At 45.0% G+C, this 16,528-nt stretch overlaps 1 protein-coding gene across 1 annotated transcript in view; it reads right to left on the bottom strand.

The window, feature by feature from the left end:
* Positions 1–16,528, bottom strand: part of GNG13 (G protein subunit gamma 13) — a 154,885-nt gene that overhangs the window by 125,998 nt on the left and 12,359 nt on the right. The gene's annotated exons all lie outside the window — the stretch shown is intronic.

Here is a 16,528-nt window from a genome sequence, read left to right as displayed (position 1 = left end):
GTTTTGATTACATCAAGATGATGTCAGGCGTTCCACACTTTTGTAATAAATATAGAATGTTAGCAATCTAGTTGTTCATTAGGATACTGTTGAGAGGCAGAGGCCAGGGGCACGGACTCTGAAAATTGAAGGCAGGTAGGAGGGTGCAAAGGCAACAATTTAACCACACTGAGCAGGCAGGAAGGGCCGTGGAAGCACAACAGACTATGGAGGGCAGTGGAAAGGGGGGCAGGGGCAACAAACCAACAATACAGGACTTGCAAGAGAGGCTGTTGGAGGGAAGATCTATTACGGGTCAAGGAAGCTAGGGGCGGTCCCCAGAGCCCCGGGAGCCACCACAGAACTGAGCAGGAGAGTGAGTCAGGGACAAAAGGGGCACCTTAATTTGAACCGGGGTGCCTAGGAACGCTTGCTCCAAAAATGAAGAAAACAGATATATGAGACATGGAATTGGAGGCAGAATACAATGGCAGTTTAATGAGAAGATGCAACTTCAAAGAAACCGCAGAATAGAGACATAAAGTACAAAATACAGAATCCAGATAATCATACAGCTGTCATGATATTCTCTGTATCTCAATTAATGGACTGACAGAGAGAGAGAGAGAAAACACATCTATAAATGCATCATGAGAAACAAGTTACACCAAGGAAAATGTTACCTAGGAACACTCACATTTACTCTTAGAGCAAGCATTCCTGCAATTACAATACAACATCTTTTAAATGCAAAAGTAAAGAGAACAATGGTTAAACATAACATGACATTTCATATAGGTAAAATAGAATAAGATACTTCAAGCAAAGCAGAGCAAGACATTTTAAGCAAAGGAAGACAAGAGCTCCCAGTTCTTGGGGAAAACCTGCACAGCCTGTTAACCTACATACAGACGGCGAGGTTGTCCGTTGATATCTGTGGGTGCTCCCTTTTTATATCATTTTGTGGGCTCCTTTGCACGCTACATCTACCTACGTATGCTACCCAAAAGCTTCGTCTGCAGATTTTACCAGACATTTCGTCATTTACCCACTTAATGCTGACAATGGACTGGGTGAAAAGGTCAGCCTCTCAGGCCAATCGCTTATCGTAAGTTCCATAGAGCAAGCAGAAAATAATGGGTATTGTACAGGAATTCAATATATTCATGTATAAAATCTCCTCAGTTCTCCTAACTTGATGCTCTGCGGTTGCCACTTCCTTAAAAGCGGGAAACCTGCCCAGGAAGCAAGTACCAGTCCAGGATGCAGCCTACTGTATGTCGACAGCTTCAGGGGGATGTTGAACTTTGATACCGAGCACGGAGCACACGGGTAGGGTGGGGGCTACTAGTTTGGAGCAGAAGGCCTCGCAGACCTGCCTTCAGACTGCTATACACTAAAATTGCAGAGCTATGGTCAATTTAACAAAGAGGCCTACATATTGAACAGAAGGGCCTACACAGGGGTTTTATGCTGGCTGAGTGGTAAGGATGTCTCAGGATAATTATATAGCAACACAGGACCCGCTGGTCAATTTAATACGGCCTACAAATGCGGCTGGCAGGGCAAGGACAAGGGTCTCATACTTCAGGTGTGGACAGAACGGGCCAGGGGCCCCCTGTGATACAAAATCTACCCTCCTTCAAGGCTGTGGCAATGTAATAGACCATTGTGGGCAGAAGGAAGAGGCAATGGTAGTACAACCATACATGCCAACAGACCCGATTCAGCCAGGAAACGTCCAATGTTTTTAAGCTCAAATGGGCTTTATTTGATCTGTCTCCTGTCTACAATATCCTCTTTTTCAATGTAACTCAAAGGGGAAAATCAATACCCCAGTTTTTTTTCAAAATCTCCCTCTTACCAAGTTCAAAATGTTCGCAAGTATGGTACATTGGATCATGGAAGGAAATGGGATAGGGACATGGACTTGGATAACAGAGGACAGGAGAGACATGGAGAGGTGCACCAAACTGACCCTGCAGGGCAGGCATCAGGGTTTGCAGCAGCACAATACACCACACAGGGCATGCAGGACGGGAGTGCAGCACAACAATCCATAGAAAGCAAGAGGGAGGGGACAGGACCATGCACATGGACAACAGAGAACAGAGGGGCAAGAGGCAATGGTAGCTAGCTGACCATAATGGACAGACAGGAGAGAAGGCTGCAGCATAACAGACCATAAAGGGCAGGAGGGACGGATCAGGGGCATTACAATGGAACAGACAAGCCAGGAGGGAGGGAGTAGGGGTCTGCACATGTAAACAGAGGGCTGGGGGCAAGGGGGCAGGGCAGGAGCAGCAAGATAGCCATGGAGGTCAGGCAGGATGGGCACTAGAAGCAAGACACAACATGAAGAGCAACAGTGAGACTGTGATGGCATACACACAGACCATGGAGGGAAGGTGGGAGGGGGTCAGGGGCAGCTAACTGACCACACAGGGAAGGTGGGAGGGGCCATGGCAGCACAGAAGACCATGCATGGCAAGTGGGAGGGTTAGTGGCAGCACAATGGCTATGATGGGCAAGAAGGAGGGTGCAGGGGCATGCACAAAGGATGATGGAGGATAGAAGGGAGGGTTAGGACCTGTGCACAGACAAGAAAGTTCAGGGGAAGGGGCCTCACAACAGACCACACGGGGCAGGCAGGAGGAGCAGTTGCAGCACAACAGACCAGGGAGGGCAGAAGGGTGTGGCAGTACAATGGACCATGTAGGACAGGAGGAAGAGGATAGAGGCATGGCATGTGGACAGGCAGGGTGGAGGTGGCAGGGACAGGTTACAGTCATCTGACAATGCTAGGCAGGTGGGAGGGGAGTGGCAGCTCAACAGAACACTCAGAGTAGATAGGAGTGGCAGGTCCATGGGACATGGTGGGCAAAAAGGATGGAGCAGGGGCATGCACAAAGACATCGGAGGGCAGGGGGAAGGAGAATAGGGGCAGCAAGCTAAGCACAGAGTTTAAGCAGGAGGTCAATGATGGGGCATATAATTGGGCAATGGAGGGCAGGAGGAGTGGACTGGTACATCATACTAAATTGAGGGCAGTGGCAGCACATCGGACCATGCATGGCAGGAGGGAGGAGGCTAGTCCATGGATTCACACAACAGAGGATAGGGAGGAGGGGGATGGGGCAGCAAGCTAACTGTTCAGAGAAGGCGGGTATTAGAAACGTTATTGTTTTTAAAACATTTTGTCTGTGCAAACTACTTAAAATATGAACAAGTATGCAGCATAATCTCACTTTTATTCAGGAAGAAGAAGACGTTAGTGACTGTGACTCCGGGCTCACTTGGCAAAAACACCCCCTGACCCTCCACCCCCTATCGCAAAATGTAATGCCCGTGAAAAGGGTAGGTGAACACAGTGTTATATAGAACATAGTCCTGAGAGCACGATTGAAAATGAAAACTAGATATAGTGTATGGTATAAACTATGCACCAAAAAGTGTGATATAAGATGAACCAGGCGTGAAATATAATATGCAATACATTGTGCGCAATGACAGATTCATTGGAGAGCGCGAGATAGCACAGGCACTAGCGCGTGCTATGCGATATGCGCCTTGGAGTGTAATATGCACAGGGCAGTGTTGTGTAACCTAACTAGTCTCTAAAGTTGTAATATAAAATATGTGCTGGGGAGTGTAAAGTTGCACATGCACTGTGACAAAGATATGGATCCCAAATTGTAATATGTATGGCATAGCACTGTGCGTTATAACATAGGCATCGAGGAAGGCACGTTAGATGGGGCAATATAACCCGTGCGAAGACAAGTGTGGCATGACATATTCACGGGGTGGTGTTACAGTGCACATGGGCTAGAGAGTGTCATAGCATATGCACTAGCTAGTGGAATACAACACAGAGGTGTGTGGCACTCGGCAGGCAATGGTGGGTGTAACACAGCATTGGGCTCTGTCAGGAGCGCGCTGTGACTCGCAAGTGATGTTCGTCCCCTTTCCAGAGAGTAAAATAAAAAGTATTACACATCCGGCAGTGGATGTGTGTTTTATTAACCGTGAGGGGGGTTTCTTGCATAGTTTTGGTCGAATTTTTGTCGAATCCCCTTTGAATGGCTTGGTGTGCATGTGTATTAAATGTGCCCGTCAATAGCTACCCATGTTTGTATAAATAAACGACAAGGGTGTCTACCGGGATTAGGCACGGTAGAGCATCAGACATGTCAGAGCTTCACTAGTGGTGTAAATACATTCCACGTGGATTAATTGCATGCATAGTCGCCTTTTAATGAATATCACGCAAATCGTCATGGTGATAGGTACGTACGGTTTGTCCAGCATGTCCTAGGTGTGTCTATAAATATATATTTTTTAAAAATAATAAAAAACAGTGGCCGGCCCTGGGGATTGGGGTCAAAAAAATATAATTAGGAGACAGGCCCTGGGGATGGGGTCATCAGGGCCAATAAATTAGAATAAGAAGGGGAACCACACAGCCCCCCTTCTTAAAAAAATAAAATAAATAAAAGACTGGCATCGTGCCGGAGGCCATGCCCCCTCCGTGCAGCACTCTGCAAACGCGCCCCCAACAGGCATCTCCAGTATGCGCCAGGGAGCTGCGCTGCAGACAGGTGTTCTGAGGCCAAGCCCCTTTTTACACCTCTCTGCAACGCAGCTCTGTGGCGCTTACTGGAGGTACCTAGTGGTCTGGTGTGACCCTAGGGACCCTTAGGATTCAAGGGGACTTAATCTCTCAACTTAGAACAGCCACAGGGCGCGTTTACACAGTGGTGAAGGGAGGGGACGGGGCCTGAGGTGACGTGTGCAAACACGCACCATGGCACGTTTTAAATTGGGGATATAATTTCCCTTCAATACTGAGGGCCCCTGGGGGCTAACTAGCCCACCAAGTGCTTCCAGTAAGCGCCACTGAGCTGCATTGCAGAGAGGTGGTCCAGGCCGTGCCACTTTTTACACCTCTCTGCAACGCAGCTCTGTGGCACTTACTGGAGGTACCTAGTGGGCTAGTTGGACCCTAGGGACCCTCAGGATTCAAATGAACTTAATCTCCCAACTAAAAACGGACACAGGGCGTGTTTACACAATGGTGAAAGGAGGGGACGGGGCCTGAGTTAACGTGTGCAAAAACGCCCTGTGGCCTGTTTTAAGAGGTAGTTTTAATCCCCATGCCCTATTATATACTAGGGGCTTATAGAGGAGGTAAGGCTAATCACAGGGGGACCCCAACGCATAATGTTCCCTAGTGTATGTAGGTGTTTTCACTGTATTCTAAGTGTCTTTTAACATAGCACTGGCTCTAGGACTGGTTAGTCAGACTCAGTTACCACCAGTATCCGTCTGAAAAAGTTGAGGGTACAGGATGATTTTGCAACAAGGCTTCTTTCTGCTCTTCTTTTTGTTCTTTCTGCACGTTATCCTTCTTCCTGCACTTATCTTCGTATTTGAGGACTTCTGTTGCTTCTTTCTGCACTTCTTTTGTTTCTTTCTGTGCATTTTTTCTTCTTTCTTCACATGTCCTATCTCTGTAGGCATAGTTAGAAATTAGCATTTAAAAAACCTTTGAAATTAACAGAAAAAAACATAGGTTTCAGGCACGTTATAGTTAGGAATTAGCATTTAAAAAACCTCAGAAATTCACTGAAAAAACCATAGGTTTCAGGGGTGTTATAGTTAGCTGGACTTTTCACTTGTACAAAACCATTGAAATTCCCCCGTTATAGTTAGTTCAGCTAACTATAACTCACGCGCCCGCAATGCACTGCTGATGACGTCACATATTACATCACTCATGACATGGTCAGTGACATCACTCATGACATCACTGATGACATCTCAAATGACATCACTGATGACATCACTGATGACATCATCCTTGTGATAGAGTGGCAGACCTCCTCTCACCCTAATATAACCTTTGATACACACATTCAAAAATAGAGACTAAAATTTTCAAAACAATGGACATACCAATACCAGTTACAACAACCTCTTCAGTAATTCTAAGATCCACATACACATCCACTCATACACCAACAGTCCAATACAGTCACTCATACATGTACTCACTCATCATATGTACTCATACACCTATACATCCTGTTACACAATGCCACTCATCCATAGAGTTACTCACACACATAGTCACTCATGCTAATAAAGAATCAAACATACATTTACTTGCATATACAGTTATACACACACCACCACACTTACTTCTACGGAAACTTACACATACTTAGTCTTTTAAACAATCACTTATAGAAACACATACTTATTCATACAGGAACTCTTTCAATCTCTCACTCTCACATATACTCACATATATACACCAATAGTCACATCTACTAGTTTAAAACATATGTAGTTACTCATAAAGACACTATTGAGACAGTCATTCACTCACTAACACACCCATACACACACTCATCCACCCATACAGTCCTGCACACATACTGTGTTCAACACATACAAACAGTGAGTCACTCATTCATGCACCTATGCACTACGTAATACCCCCCACGGAACCATGCAGACACTCAGACTGATACTCAAAAAACCAACTAATAACCTATATAGACACCCATGTAGCTACTCACCAACCCATGCAGCCACTTATACACAAAGTGAGAGACTGATACAGATATTTACATATTTAAACATTACTCACTAAGCCATGTATTCACTATGATACACTTAATCAGTCAGTTACACAATCAATTTTTCAAAAACAAATCATCCATTTAGACACTTATATACCCATTTATTCTTCCATCGACCTTGAGATATACATATATAAAACATATTTAATTTTCAGAATAACACACATTCACTGGATGATGTCATCAGTGATGTCATCAGTGATGTCATTTGAGATGTCATCAGTGATGTCATGAGTGATGTCACTGACCATGTCATGAGTGATGTAATATGTGACGTCATCAGCAGTGCATTGCGGGCGCGCGAGTTATAGTTAGCTGAACTAACTATAACGGGGGAATTTCAATGGTTTTGTACAAGTGAAAAGTCCAGCTAACTATAACACCCCTGAAACCTATGGTTTTTTCAGTGAATATTATATATATATATATACCAATGATGCAGAGCTTCGTCTTTGTCAATGACAAATTGTACGCAATCAAGAAACTGAAAACAAAAAACAAGGGCCCTTTAACACTGCAAAGATTATTTTCCCTGGCTACAAAATGCACTTTAAACCCTCCCCCGCCCCCCAGCACCATGTTCACTGGACTAGGCAATTATTGAACGCAGAGCTTTAATTGCATGACCAAAGCTTAGCTTTATGCAGCATTGAAGTTTTTATTCCTACATTGTCATCTTGACATTGTCCTACAGAACAAAAGCTGATCACCCAAGTGACAGAAGCGGGCTGCATCCCGGCTTAACACCACCGCGCATTTCCATGATCAATGTGTGGAGTGTGGTTGGGGCAGGGGGGGCTTTCCAGTAGTTGCAGCATTCTGGAGGTCACACAGCTCTGTGTCCCTCCATTTGTGTACATTGTCCCTAATGCTACATTGATATGCAGCTTTCATATTGCTGCATGGTTTGCGAGGGTGAGTGGCATGTGTAGTTGTCCCTTTTTCAGAAAAAATATGAATTTTGCAATAATAAAACAGATTTTTTCCCATTTCCGGGTAAGCACTGATGTGCCAAAGCTGGACCAGTTGCCATGCTTACACCAATATGTCTACCAGTTAGATGCAAAGCAAAGGACACGCACCAAGAACAAGTAGGCAGCAGGCTGAAGCATTATGTAGCTTCTTCCGCAGGGACCTACTCTTCATAACAATTCAATTGTTTCAGCCAAGAGAATCAAGGGCACCTTAAGGCCAAAACTAAGCACGTGGATTGGAGTGTGTCCAAAGGAGGTACAACGATCATAGGAACAGGTCTGGGAGGTGATTCTGAGTGACTGCACCATGTCGGACACTCGCGGCGGCACCTATGTATGGTGGCAGCGTCTTACTCCATATCCCTCTACATGTAACAACAGATGTCCAATACAGAGTGATCATGAGGGAATGAAGTTACCAGTTTCAAGATGTCACAATGTGTCATGCCATCTTGGCACGGTTGGGGAACATCTTCGTATCCCATGGCCGTGTCCTCCACCCATTGGTTGTCACCACGCCTGCAGACACATTCTCAACTGAAGACCATTACATGTTAATGTGAATGGGACTGGTGGAGGAAGTGCTGGACACACTGTTTCATCTGGTTGAATTGTAGAGGGAATAGTGGAGAGCATATTGTTGGTGCCTTCATGGGATGAGGCACGGTGGTTGATCAGCAACTTGTGTCAGTGGAGCAAACGGAGGCCTGTGGAGGTAAACTCTTAAAGACCATGATTGTCTGTGATGGTAAAAGTGAGATCCCTGGCGTGCAATATGCTGGAGGGTGCGCGGTAAGTGTCCTGTGATGATGCTTTGATGTGGGTGGGTAAATGCAGCTGCTTAAGTTACATTGCAAGGGGGTCACACTGAGTTTTGATATTTAGGTCTGCAGACCATTCGATAAGCTGGGTCTTTGAAGGGATTCATAGTATGGCATGATATACGGATTCATACTGAAGGACTTTTAATGTTCAAGGGTCTGCGGGGAGCGCTTTGGCATCCTAAGGGCTTCTTATTGTGTATTTGTTTTGTAGTGCACTAGCTTGCAGTGTGCAGCCACTTCCTAACACAGCAGAGGCCATTAGAAGTTGGTTATTGAATATACAAAACCCGTTCCTTGGCCCTGTAAAGTCCATAAAATCCAAGTATCAAGGATTTCCCTGTTCTTCGGTAGTGGTTGAGCTATATTCTGGGTAGTGTGTCCCTGTTTGAAGGCAGCAATCCCAATACTTAAATGATGGGAAATGACAGCCTTCTAGAATAGGCTGGCCTTAGCTGTTTTGAGTTATGCCAGATTTAGTTGATGTCTCAGATCTGGGACATGGTGTTCCAGTTGGGCTCCCAACACCAAGCTCGTCCAACACCAATGAGCCTTATGTTTTTTCGTTACTATACAATGAAACTCAACCAAGGAGGTCCCAGTTGCTGTATACAGAAGAACTGGCGGGGTTGGGTTAAACCATTACACAGACCGAACCAGTAACCGATGAAGGCATAAAGTGAAAAAGATAATGAAAGTAGTTAAAATCAGTCTCAATGTGGTGCACATAGGAAAGAGAACAGCAGTCAATGTAAGGCTTAATGTAGAAGGCTTAATGTAGCAGGGAATAAAAGATAAGAAAATGGAAGGAGGCAGAGGGTTTAGGAGGCTAGCCATAAGAAAGAACTATAATGGAAGAGGTTTCAGGAAATATGAATAGAGAAACCCAATGTGATCTCCGGCAAGAGGGGAGCCAAGAGTTACATAAATAGTTGGTGTAGAAGTAAAGCGGGATTCAAGGACAGAGAGAGATTAGAGGGTGGTAGCATGAAATTCATTAGGAGAAGATAAAGGTATGTAAAGGAAGACCAAGGTAGAGAGAATAATGACAGCAAATGGAGAACTTCAAGTGAAAGACCTCAACTAGAAAAGATTCAAGAGTTTATAATGAGAGAAAGGGCAAAAATAAAGTAGGGTGTGAAGGCAGACCAAGATCAAGGATGCGGAGTCTAGGTCCGAGCATGTATGGGATGGTAAAGAGTGCCAAAGGAAAGTGAGGTAGGAAGAGAACAGGCTGTAGGTCAGTCAATGAGATTAACTCAGATTTTAAACAAGTGTCTTTTCAGTCCTTTGTATAGCTTGATTCCAGTAGTACAGTGAGAACAGGACCCATGTTTGGGCAGACCCGTCACACTTAGGGCAGCAAAAAACAAAATGATGGATGGAATGCTGTTACCAGCGGATGAGCCTATAACAAGGGCGAAACCGGTCCTGGGTTGCTTGTGTTCCAATAAAGGGAGGACCGGTCTTGGCAGTTCGGGCTGAACTGCTATCATTGGAGCAGGGTCAAGACTGATTTGCATATAGCTTGCATGGTTTGCAATTTAACGATAGGCTGGCATGTGGCCCGAGTGATTACCAGTGGCTGAGATTAATTCACTCGATCAATCATTTTTTGTATACTTTTATGTGTTGCTAAGTTGGACGGGTATACCCATATGTGGGTCTTGTGTACACTGTGTCACTGGTACCAAGCTGTACCCAGCGGATGAGCCCATAACAAGGGTGAAACCAGTCCTGGGTTGCTTGTGTTCTGGTTCAGGAAGGACCAGGCTAAGACTGTTCCCACTGGACGCTGGACTGTTCCCACTGGAGCAAGGCCCAAACAGAGATAGCATGGTATGCAAAATAACGATGGACTTCAATGCGGCCCAGTGATTACCAGTGGTTGAGCTTAATGCAAGCATTCCATTGATCACTTTTTTTGTATACTTCAGTGTGTCGCCCTAAGTGGGATTGGTATGCTCAGACACAGGTCCAGTACAGGCTGTCACTGGAACAAAGCGGTACCTGGCTGATGAGCCCATAACAAGGGTAAAACCGGTAGTGGGTTGCTTATGATTCAGTTCAGGGAGGACCTGTTGGCAGTCGGGATGGACTGTTCCCACTGGAGCAGGGACAAGACTGATTTGCTTACAGCGATTCCAGACAGAGGTGGAATGTTGAACAAAATAACAATGAACTGGGATGCGGCCCAGGCGATTATCAATGGCTGAGATTAATTCAAGCATTTCACCCATCACTGTTTTGTATACTTTAATGTGGCACCTAAGTGGCACAGGAATGCCCAGATGTGTGTCTCGTGCACACAGTGTCACTGGAACCAAGTTGTACTCAGCTGATGAGCCCTTAACAAGGGCAAAACCTGGCCTGGTTTTCTTGTGTTCCGGTTCAGAGAAGACCTGGCTTGGTAGTTCAGGCTGAACTATTCCCATTAGAGCAAGGACAAGTGTGATTGCATATGGCTGGGTCCATACTATGTTGGTGTGGTGTGCAAAACAACAAGGGACTGGGCTGTGGCCCGGGTGATTACCAGTGGCTGGGATTAATTCAAGCACTCCATCCATCACTGTTTTGTATACTTTACCGCCTCTCAGACAAGGCATCGGGAAGTATGTAATTTCCCACCCGCTCTATCCAGCATTCTCCACTTATCTCTCCCACTCTACCTACTCCCTCACTTTATCTTCCGCCTCACAACAGCCCCTTTCACTGGTGTACCACTTGTTGAAATGGGGTGAAATGGAGTACTACTCAAATCTGGGCCTGTATGATTATTCCCCATTCTCTGAGATTTAACTTATGATTGAATAGTACCGGTAATTATAGGTGTGGAGTTTACACGCTGCCGGTATCATGTAATGTGTAATGGTGGCCTAAACGGGGACTTGTGGAGATGGCAAAACCAAAGTCAAAATACTTTGGAAGACAATGCCTTATACGAGTTTATTACTATCCAGAAGGGACTGAAAAGATTCCAGTGGTGGTCTGTTGACCCGAGTCACAAAAGAACTAGTGAGAGGACATATATCTGCAATGTCGGTACTATAAGTACTCATTCAATACACCCGGTGGGAAGAAGAGACCGGGAAACTATCTCATGTGCAAACCTAATCCACTGTCATGAAGTTCACCTTGAGGGGAATATATGGCCTGATACTGCCACAACAAATACCACACCACCATTGCTCGCCTCCCGGCTGTGCTTGCTTTCAGTCCTGGGAGTTGCCTTACTTGCTTCAGCTGAAGCAAGGGAAGTTCGACCCACCACCTGCTTTGGGCATTGATATTCCCACAATAAAAAAATCCCAGAATTATTCAGTCATTTCATGCTTTTTCACTGTAATATGTGTCACTTTTCCCAACTTTAACAGTTGAAAGTTACCATTTGCAGTCCCCATCTTTCTCCCTCTTTGCTATTCTCTGATGTATTTCGAGTGGATGAGCAAACACTAACTGGACTATAAACGTAAGACATACCATAAAGGGACCTCCAGAGCTGCTCACAGCCAGCAGCTTACTGAAAACCATGCCCTGCTCACCAGTCTCTCAAACGTCTTCCTCCATCACACTGAAGTGGTGTGTCCCATAACATGATAACCGCATCTCAGTGATCATCAAACACGACATGGAAACACTTCCTACACAGGATCAAAAGAAAGACAACAGACTTCCAACCACACACCCTTCACGGTGTAGTGTGGTGTGTTCCATAACACGATAAACGCACCTCGGAGATCATCACGCACAACATGGAAACCCTTCTTACACAGAATCAAAACAAACACAACACACTTCCCACCACACACCCTAACACTTCCTACACAGGATCAAAACAAAGACAACACACTTTCAACACACACCCTACACTGTGTAGTGTGCTACCCATATAGGCAAGTGCTTCAGAGCCCCACATAGTAAGAGTAGTAAGCGCTATACAAATGTTGCCAATACAATTCAAAAAAGCCGCCTGTTCCAGTTTTCACTAGTCTGTGGAATGTTAAGACGTGCTGTTGAGTTCAGTTCAGAGTAAGATACCTGTTGGGGCATATTAAAGCAACTTTTTGAAAATTAAATTGCTTATTTCTCTTCAGGAATGAAGCAGAATTACAGAAAGTAAGCAAAGTTTTTTAAGTGGGAGTATTGCTTTTAGGATAGTGCGGTAAAGGCCACCTCTTCCCCACCAGATAAAGCAATAGTAGTTGGACAAACACCAGTGCCGCCATTTTGAGGCGGCCTTTAAACGACAAGCATGCTTGGGCCTGAGCTATCTCAGGCCCATGCTTGAGCACAAATTTTTCCCTGGGCAAACTTCCCCAGGTAATACCATGTTATTTTACATCAGATAAATTTAGAGGCACAGGTTGTCGCCCATTCTGTTCTGAGGAACTTAAATGGAGAGAGGAAACTGCTCTCTAGGAAAAAAAGGTCCATTGTGGTATCATTGTTTCGCTGCGTGATTTCACCTCCTGGTGTTCCTGTGGAACATGGAATAAGGAACAATGTGCTTTGCATGGCACTGAATGGAAGAGCTCAGGCCAACCTTTCTAAGCCCTAAGACTTCCGCTTCTACAGGCTGGCCAGATGCCTAAGGACAGGTTTCTGGAAACGACTGCCCATCAACCAGTAGATGGCAGCACTTCAGAAGGAGACCTTGTCACACACAGGGCCCTCAGCTTCCTGAATTCCATTCACACCATCTCAGGCTCGAGGAAGGGATCCTCAAATGCTATAGAGTCCTGAAGGCTCAATGGCCAGCAGTTACCCATGAACTATCTGTACAATAATAGGTTGTGGCATAATGGCCAGAGCTGCCGGCTTCGGAGCTGGGGATGCAGGTTTGAGTCTCGGCATTAGCTCAACATCCTGTGATTCTGGGCAAATCACCCAATCTCCCCTCGCCTATGGACAGCGTCGAGACACTCACAGGTATACATATATGTATCAAAAACTACTCAACAGATTTACACCAAATCAAAAAAACATGCTTTCTGGACCAACATCTAGCTTTCTGACAAATTTGGTGTAATTCTGTTGAGCAGCCCGGGCTGTAGTCGTGTTCAAAAAGTGAAAATTCCCCATAGACTTAACATGGGGAAACGTGTTTTGGGATCCCCCGTTTTTTTCCTCAGTCCCTGCTTGACGGATCACCCTGAAACATCCCACAGAACAGCTGAACCAAAAAGGGGAAGTTTTGTGAAAATTACGTGGAGATTCCTCAAGTGGTGCCAAAGTTATTGGCAAAACAAAAAAAACCTTGGTCCTAACTATAACTACCTACTGGCGACCACCAGCAGTATGTATGTGTGTATATATTAATAGTAATGTTCTGAAAAATTGGCTACTCCAAAATGGCAGCTGAAACTGCCACAAACAGTCCCGCCTTAAAGTACTGTGAAATGGCTAAAGTTTGGTGTGAGCTTTGCACAAAATCTTACAGTAAATGAAAAATGTGCGTAGTTCACTGATTTGTGAAGCATATGTTTTGTCACGCTTCCATTGTTGGAAAGGGCATGTGTGGAAAGCTCTACCATCGCTCCATGGAGCAAAGACGTATAACCCACGCTTGGTGGAATGCTGGTGTTGGGCAGGACATGGTGGAGTACTATCATGGGACGAGTGTCATGTGACAGGGTGCTCCAGCGTCTCTTGCATCTTCCATCCCACGTGCTACAATCGGAGCATTCCTGGATGGTATATAGCCAAGGTGCTTCGGGCAACCTAATTGGTGATCCCAGCGACGAATCAGATTAGCCGCAGGATGATGCCTCAGATTGGATGAAACACTCTGGCATTTTAACAATGCTGATATGGCGGCAAATCAGAATTGGTTTCCACATTCATGACTGTCTGATTACAGAGAGGTACATTTGAAACCCTATCCCCCATTCAAAACCATCTTTTTGGGAATAGTAGACCCCTCCTTTGGGAGGGGAAGACAAATCAATAATGCTGGTGTGGCAAAAACGAAGTGCAAAATCACTTTATTTCAAGCCTTTATGCAGGATTGGTAAAATGGGCAAACGCCATCTGACCATTTCCCTCGTACTTGTAGGTTTACCTCATTTGCTGCATATCCCATCATCTGCTGCATAATTTGTAAAATTCTGCAAATACTTTCTAGCTCAGAAGGATCAAAATTTACTGAAAATATGTGGCGCACTGCACTGGAAGATACTTTGAAAAGGTTAGTGGTAACCTTTCAGAGTTTGCTGTATTAGCCCACCCTGTTGCATAATTTTGTCTCCAAGTGCCGCATAATTCCTTTGGGTCTGGTTATTGATCAGAAGAGCTTGGTGATCCTTTCCGATAACTGATGGTGTCCTCCTTGACTAGAAGAATCATTCTTTCCTTTTTAGGTCTTGCATTGGCAACGCTTGTGCTGTCTCTTTGAGACATGCTGTATTCAGGTATGGACTTGAAGCCCCGCCCATATTTTTTATTGGCTTGTGTCATTGTACTCTGTAAATGTTGGCTTCTGATTCGTTAATAGGCTTGTTAGTCCCTCCTTAGTACCGCCATGTCTGCATTTGTAACCTCCCATGAGGACTAGCCCTTTTACATGTGTGGTTATACTGTATGTTTTATTTACAGTCTGTGAGCACTATTATCTTTAATGAGTTTCTCCTACTGCAGGCATGACCTGCTTTCCTGCAACGGCGCCCGCTTTGCTTTCACCACTCGCGGTATGCTGCTTTCACAATGGCGGACGCTTCTTGTTTTTTTATGTTCAGCGTGCTTTCACTTTCCAAGCAGCCCGGGACAGCATTCGAAGAGAAAAGGAAGGTAGTAAAAGCGAGAAGTATGCATTCCTTGTGACACCAACTTCCCTCAGCCAAGCAGCACTTAATAGAGGGGTTAGACCTCGCAGAAGGTGTTCGTGTCTAACCCTCTCTGAAGGTTGCTGGCTAAAGAACTCGTGGGATGCTACTTTCACAATGGCAGCCACTTCTTGTTTTTTATGTTCAGCGCGCCATGCGTGCTTTCACTTTCCAAGCAGCCGGGGACAGCTTTCAAAGAGAAAAGGAAAGTAGCAAGCAAGAAGTATGCATTTCTCGAGACAGTACGCATAGCGCACAGACTCCTCTCAGCCAAGAAGCGCTTGATAGAGGGGCTTAGACCTTGCAGAAGCGGTTTGTGTCTAGCCTTCTCTGAGGTTGCTTAATAAAGAACTTGCAGGATGCTACTTTAACAATGGTGGCTGCTTTTTTATGTTCAGCATGCCATGCACGCTTTCACTTCCCAAGCAGCCCGGGACAGCTTTCGAAGAGAAAAGTAAAGCGGCAAAAGCGAGAAGTATTCATTTTTTGTGACAGCACGCATAGCGCACCGACTCCCCACAGCCAAGCAGCACTTGATAGAGGGGCGTAGACCTCACAGAAGCTGTTCGTGTCTAACCCTCTCTGAGGTTGCTTGCTAAAGAATAAACAACACAGGGAAAAGAAGGAAGTGATTCGTCTGTTTCAACTGCAGTCATGAAAACCAGTCATCGAGTAAGCTACAAAAGGAACTCTGGGAATAATTTTGGTTTAGCTCTTGGAGTCACGCAATAGTGAATATTGTTCGTGCAGGAAATTGTAGTGAGAGCAAACACTTGCGGGGTAATAATGGGTGATAGTAGCGCTTTTATGGTGGCCAATTAGTGTCTTAATGACTGTTCTTGGGGAGACCGATCAGAGGAAGGATAAGCTGAAGAAATGGGTGGACTACAAAAGCTATTGGGTGCGTTGGTACCTGCTGGAGGTGATCTGCCTGATGAACTGTTGTAATGCAATGGTATGTACTGATGAACAAGAAGGGCTCCAACAAATCATCTTTTTCATATAGTGATTGCTGCAACAACCTTCCAGCTTTATGGCGCTGTCAATCGTTGGTTTATCTGGTTCTGAGAGTTTGAGCTATTGGTATTGCAAATGACAATGCCTTTTATTTATCTGTTCTGAAAAAAAGGAAATAAATGGCATTATCATTTACAATGCCAATAGCTCAAACTCTCGCAAATGTGATACCTATTGCATTGCAAATGCTTGTTTAACTTCATGGGTTAAGATGGAGAAGTTAAGAAGGCACCATGTGTGAATTATTAATTTACCGGAGGCCAGCT

The sequence above is a fragment of the Triturus cristatus genome, chromosome 10 (genome assembly GCF_964204655.1).
Source record: "Triturus cristatus chromosome 10, aTriCri1.1, whole genome shotgun sequence".
NCBI lineage: Eukaryota > Metazoa > Chordata > Amphibia > Caudata > Salamandridae > Triturus > Triturus cristatus.
The sequence above is the reverse complement of the archived record's forward strand: the minus strand, read 5'-3'. Positions and strand labels throughout refer to the sequence as shown.